We start from the raw sequence: 7040 nt of genomic DNA, 5'->3' as shown, positions 1-7040 counted from the left end.
CACCAAAAAAAAAAAAAAAAGGAAATAAGGCAGGACATTAAAAATAAGGATTATTAAATGTTGGATCAAATCTTGGAATGATAACAGGGTGGGCGAAAACCCAGGCTGTTCAATCATTCCATAAAGATGAGAAGGGACAGCAGATTAAAGAAGAGACTTAGGCAACACCAAAAGCTTTCATAATTTAGGTAAACGGATATGGAGAAATACAAGTTACTACATTTATCTGGAGCAAAAGTTGCAAAAATTTTATGGAGTCAAATCAAACAGGGGAAGCACCAGGTAGCTTCCATTGGACAGAAGCAGGGAGAGGTGGATTGGGGGTGTAAAAAATTCCCAGGTGGAAGATCCACCTCTTTTGTAGAGATGCCCTTGCCAAAAAAAAAAAAAAAATAGAAATAAAATTTTCAGTGCTGTATTATAACAAGTGCCTCAAAGGGAGTTTGGTTGTGGCGGCAGAATTTTTTTTTTCTCTCTTGTGATTCTTTTATAGGATATTCTTTTAATCCCATGATGGTGAGCCGCTCAGAGTTCTAGTTCTAACATGGGTGGATGTAAAAAATAATCTAAACAAATAAATAAAACACATGGTATGTTCTAAGCCCTAGGAAAATTTTTCTAATGTTCAGTTCTATGACATAATAAACATATTTTCTAGCTGCATTCTTTTTCTCCTCCCTCTTCCCACATGAAATAAAATTTATCTATTTATCTATACATATACATCTCTCTCTATGATGGCAGATGAGATTCTGCCGAAACGTTGCTACAACTTTAAAAGCACAACTACAATGACATGGGAAAATACCCGAACGAAGCTGAATGCCATACATGTAAGTACCCACGGAAACTTAAGAAAACATCTATCTATTTATCTATACATCCACCCCTATCTATCTATCCGTCCATCTATATCCATCCATCTTTCTCTCTTTCTACATACCTATCTCTATTTCTATCTATCCATACATATTTCTCTCACTTTTTATCTATCTATCCGTTCATCTCTCTATCACTCGCTTGCTCTATCATCCATCCATCCATCCATCCATCCATCCATAGCTAGCTATTCTATCTACATTATCTTTCTATCTATCCATCTCTCTACCTATCTACTTATCTACATATCTACCTAGATATAAAACTTCATCACAAACTTTAAAAATAGGAGCGCCTGAAAATCTGGGTGCAAAATCATAGCTTAATTGTTTTCTTTTAATCGGCATAAAAAGAGGCTAAAACTGAACTGTGAGGATAAGATTTTTCCAGAATCCTCTGTAGAAAAAGACCTGGTTGCTTCCTCGTGAATCAGCCTTGGGAACCAACAATTTAGGATTTTAACCGTTGGTTGACTAATTGGGGAGATTAACCAGATTAAGCTATAACTGTACATTCAGTTTTTCCTCCTAATTACTGGGTGGGTTTACAAAAAGTTTGAAAGGCCCAGTTTTACACCGTTTAAGCAGATTTAACCCACAAGTTTAAGAGAAGTTAACTCTTCATGAGATTGGAGGTGGGAATCAAATAAGTTTCACAACTGTGTAAGCTTAGAGGACTAAAGAAAGAAAAGGCTAAAAGTTGGTGGTTTATTTGATGGGACTATATTTGATGAAAAATAAATGATGGTTTTCCTTCCAGAATGAGTTCAAAGCTGAGGCAACATCTATTTGCTGAGGGTGTATCTATTTTTTTAAACCCACGGCTTGGTTCTTCCAAATTATTTGTTTTATGGCTCTTCAAGTGTTGTCTGAACTCTTTAGTAAAGGACTCCAAAGTGTTCAGGCCTTTTCATATCAAAGCCCCAAAATGATCCCAGCCAAATTTAACAGATTCCTTTCTTTTGAGAGTGAAATGAACAAATAATCCTGTTGGATATGTCAAGAGTATTTGTTCAACGGCAGTGTTGATTTTAACCTTTGAAATCTAATTTGGCACCAGTACCCTGGAAGGGTGGTTTTCGTTATTTGTTTTAAAGGGGACTCAGATAAGCAGTTGTGAAGGATACCCAGGTGAGAGAATTACCGTCTCTGTGTACATAGATGCAGGTAAACAGGCCCAGTTAGATCTTGTACAGACAGCAAATTAGAGCCATACAGGTAAACCTCAACTTAAAATCCATTTACAATCCATTTTATTGATGGCTAGAGGAAAAAATATGAAAGCTAGAAATAGCTAATAGATGAGTGAAATATAGAAATATAGGTTTATAGAATTAAACATGTCAAGACGAGGAGTGTTATAGTAATAGAGATATTATGTATATTAATAAAATAAGAGTAGAGAATTAATACCAAAGTAAGGAACGTGGATGTAAATTTTAATTGTTATTGCACAAGGCATTTGTACCCAGACGACACACTGTTAAGTGGAAGATGAATTGTATGTACTTTAAATAAATAAATAAAAAAACCCTTCCAATCCTTTGTTTAGTGACTGTTCAAAGTTACCATGGTACTGAAAAATCTGATTTATGACCAGTTGTCATGACTGTTGTGGCATCCTTGGTGGCGCAGTGGTTAAAATGCAGTACTGCAGGCTACTTCTGCTGACTGCTGGCTGCCTGCAATTTGGCAGTTCGAATCTCACCAGGCTCAAGGTTGACTCTGCCTTCCATCCTTCCGAGGTGGGTAAAAGGAGGACCCAGATTGTTGGAGGCAAGAGGCTGACTCTGTAAAACCGCTTAAAGAGGGCTGTAAAGCACTGTGAAGCGGCATATAAGTCTAAGTGCTATTGCTAGTGCTAACCGTGGCAAGAAAGCTTTTAAAAAGGAGCAAAACTCAACTCCTGTCTCGCTTAGCAACAGAATAGTTGGGCTCAATTGTGATCATAAGGTGTTTTTTTTAATAAAGTTTTTTTATTTTTTAAAAGACAAACACTAACAAACACAAACATAAAACATCAACATAAAACCATCTTCCAAAATACAGTGTGTCGGTTGGTACATTTCTTTTGTGCAATGTCAATGGTCTTCCCTTCCAAACATACATTCATATTACATAAGTCAATGATACATATTATATTATGTTATATTGTGTTATTATTGTATCGTTATTAGACCCAACTAAAAATGTATATATTTCTTACCAAGCAAGTGTCTATTTTAACAAACCTGGGATCATACAATTCATTTCCTTATATTCAACTATATAACATAATTGCATCATATTATCTTACATATTATACTATTCCTTTCCATAACATAGTTTACTTCTCTATTTTCATTTGTGATCATAAGTTGAAGGCTATTTGTGTTAATGTTCTATCCAGGGACACTGAGGGCCATTCAAAATGCATTAGAAAAGTTTTTTGGAGAGAGGGAGGGAGAGCGAGGTGAGAAATATATTAAGTGAGTCGTTAAAACTGACAGGCATCCATGCTTAACTCCAATGATTTACATAGCTAGTTATCTATTTACTCATGGCTTCCCTGATCTTTATTTCTAAATCTGAGACTCTCCTGCTAATACTAATCATAGCCAATGGACCACAAAGCCACTGGATCAACACAAGTTCACAATTAGTCACCTATTACCCATCAAATAGGAGAAGGTTTGGGGGAAGGGATTGACCAACTCAGAAATTCAAACCCCATTTCCAATCCCCCTTCCTTCACTTCTTTCAAGAAAGCACCAGGAGAATCTTTAGCACGCAAGAGAGAAAATTATATTTTTTTAAAAAGACACCATGCAAACACTTTGGAAGTTTCCAGGAAATTTAGATCTGCTGTTAAGGACTGCCTTTTGCCAGCACTGTGTGGCATAACCTTTAGGGCATATCACGGCAGTGGTGGGATTCAATTTTTTTTTTTTACTTCTGGTTCTATGGGCGTGGCTTGATGGGTGTGGCAGGGGAAGGAGACTATAAAATCTCCAATCAGAGGTGGGATTTGCCGGTTCTCCGAACTACTCAAAATTTCCGCTACTGGTTCTCCAGAACTGGTCAGAACCTGTTGAATCTCATCTCTGCATCACGGCACGCCGTTTGTGAAAGAGAAGAGACAATTAAGGTCATTGCAAAATGCCACACAACGTTGTCAGATGTTTCAGAAGTCCTGAAAGAAGATGGAAGGAGGAAAAATAGTGGTGGAGTGGGTGGAAGAGCTGGGATTTAAGGAAAACATGTGGTCAAATGGAACAGGGCTGTGTCTATCTCTTGCTTTGACTGCATCTAACAGAATAACAGAGTTGGAAGGGACCTTGGAGGTCTTCTAGTCCAACCCACTGCTCAGGCAGGAAGCCCTCTACCATTTCAGACAAATGGTTGTCCAGTCTCTTCTTCAAAACCTCAAGTTTTGGAGCACCCACAAATTTTAGAGGCAAGTCACTCCACTGATTAATAGTTCTAACTGTCAGGAAATTTCTCCTTAGTTCTCCTTAGATCTCTCCTTGATTAGTTTCCATCCGTTGCTTCTTGACATGCCTTTAGGTGTTTTGGAGAATAGATTGACACCCCCACCCCTTCCTTGGGGAAGACCCTCAAATATTGGAAGTCTGCTATCATGTCACCCCAGCTCTTTTCATTAAACAAGACGCACCCAATGCCAGCAGCTGTTCTTTATATGCCCATCTCTTGTCCCACCAAATGCAGCACCCAACCTGGCATGGAAGGGACCCCTTCAAAAGGAGTTCAGAAGTGGGGAGAAAGTTTACCTGCCCACAAAATACTTGAAGCTGAACCATGGCAAAAATGCACTCTCCCGCTGTGTGATCACCTATTTTTAATTTAAAAGACCGGTGTTTCCACCAAACGGTGCATTTGCGTTTGCAAATTCCCTTAGTAAATGCATTTTTCTATATATTTCTATAATTATATGACCAATATGAAGGAGCTGGGAAAACTAAGTGATAATTGTGTTTCACTGAATAAATCATTTCAGGAAATCTCAAGCCATCCGTTCCTATATGAGTATCTGTGTTTCTACACCATTGAGTTGGCATTTGTTTTAAGTTGATATTCGCTTTATCCAAACACCTGTGAGACCAATATGATGAATGCCTTTCCCACTGAAGAAAATGAGCTCATAAAGAAGAAGAAAACAGCTCATTCCATCCATCCATCTACCCATCCATCTCCTTCAGTTTTAGTTCTGGCCCATAGTTTCATGAGTGACCTTATAGAAGAACATAAAGGAATTTGTTTTGTTTTGTTGAAAGAGAGAGGCATTGTTAATAAAAGTATGGGGAAACATCTCAGGAGGATGAGCTCATGCAGTGAAGTAACTTAAATAGTACAGGATTGCAATATTACAAATGTAAAGTCAAGAGGGCAAGTACTTGAGGATCAAACAGCATACTTTCTTTTGGCGATTGATGAAAGGTGAAGGAAGATGCTCAAACATCTTAATGGCTCTCAAGATCGCAAGGTGTTTGCACTACACCTGCAAAACTACAAGATATGGGCGTTGACAGCAGATTGTATGAATAAATGGTTATCTAAAGGCAGCTTAATCGCCCAGGTGCAGGAATAGGGGAAAAGGCACTATCCTGATTTTTTGTAGAGTGTGAAGCCCTCAAATATTTCCAGTCAAAGCAACGTCGTTCCCTTGCCCTGCCTAATTTTCCATGATTGATCCAGCCCAGTCAGAGTTTTCTCTAATTGGATGACACAGGGGTTGATTGTCTCCGTGGAGAAATGTCATCTTAGCAATCATCACATCCTCCTGGGCCAATGCCCAACAGAACGAGAAACAAAGTTTTGCCACTAATTTCAATCGTCCCATCAGAGTTGGTGGTTAGGAAGATGGAACTGTGGTCCAGAATTTGTAGAAGAAACCAAATTTGGAAAGATATGACTAAAGAATCAGACAAGTAATAATCCACAGTTTCTTCTTTGTTCCATCATGAACCTCACTGAGTTTCCTCAAACCAACTTTATCCTTGGAAAGGAAGGATTGTTGTAAGAATCAATTGGCCAGAGGTTGATACCTGTTTGGAAGAACACTGAACTATCAATAGAAGAGAATATTTATAGCTCAGGGTTGAACATAGGTCTTTGGTGCTCTTTGAGCTTGGTGGTTTTTCTTGCAGACATTTCATGACCCTAGTGGGGAATAGCATCAGTGCTAGAAGGGACTGGGGTTTGCAGAGTGGAGGAGGAGGAGGATGGTAGGCTCCTTGGTGATCTCTGAACTTGGTGGTTTTTCTTGCAGACATGTCATGACCAAACTAGGTAACATCATCAGTGCTCCGGTGATGCGTAGGATGATCAGTGTACCGATTATGTTACATGGTGTGGTAAATGACATGTCAGCAAGAAAACCACTGAGTTCAGAGATCACCAAGGACAGTTGGTGGGATTCAATTTTTTTTACTACCAGTTCTGTGGGCGTGGCTTGGTGGGCATGGCAGGGGAAGGATACTGCAAAATCCTCATTCCCTCCCCACCCCATTAACCTGCTTTCCAGCTCTGTTTTCCTGTGCAGGGCAACCAAAGTCCCAGTTGATCAGCTGGGACTCAATGGGAGGCAGAGAAGAGATGGGGTTGGCAGGGCCAGTCAGAGGTGGTATTTGCCGGTTCTCCGATCTACTCAAAATGTCCACTACCGGTTCTCCAGAACTGGTCAGAACCTGCTGAATACCACTTCTGACCAAGGACCCCACACACTGAACTATGCTACAGTTAAGAGTTATCCAGCATGCTATCTCAATGGGATGCACCAATGCATGGACATATTTTAATTGAAGTAACATCCATACCCACCCAATCAATACCTTTCCTGTATTTGATGCTGGAAATTAAGGAAATCATAATATAATTCCCGTACACCGTGTGTTGGAAATTAAAAGAAATCACAGTGCTAATTCCAGTCAAAGGGTTTTATGGCATCTTGTGTAGTAGTTAATTAATTCTGTGATCTGTCCCATTAATTAATGAAACAATCCTGTAATCCAATCTAATAGAAATAGTTCAGTTCCTTCCAATCTCCAGGGAGAGAGAAGGTAAGATTCCAACGCCTTTGAAATTGAAAGAGGAGTCTGTGGATACTTTTTGCATTCCCTACATCTGTAAATTAGCTTAATAATTTAGAACAGCGGCTGGCTT

Source organism: Pseudonaja textilis, chromosome 13 (assembly GCF_049901715.1).
Source record: "Pseudonaja textilis isolate UNSWEBS1 chromosome 13, rPseTex1.2, whole genome shotgun sequence".
NCBI lineage: Eukaryota > Metazoa > Chordata > Lepidosauria > Squamata > Elapidae > Pseudonaja > Pseudonaja textilis.
Note: the sequence above shows the minus strand (reverse complement) of the source record.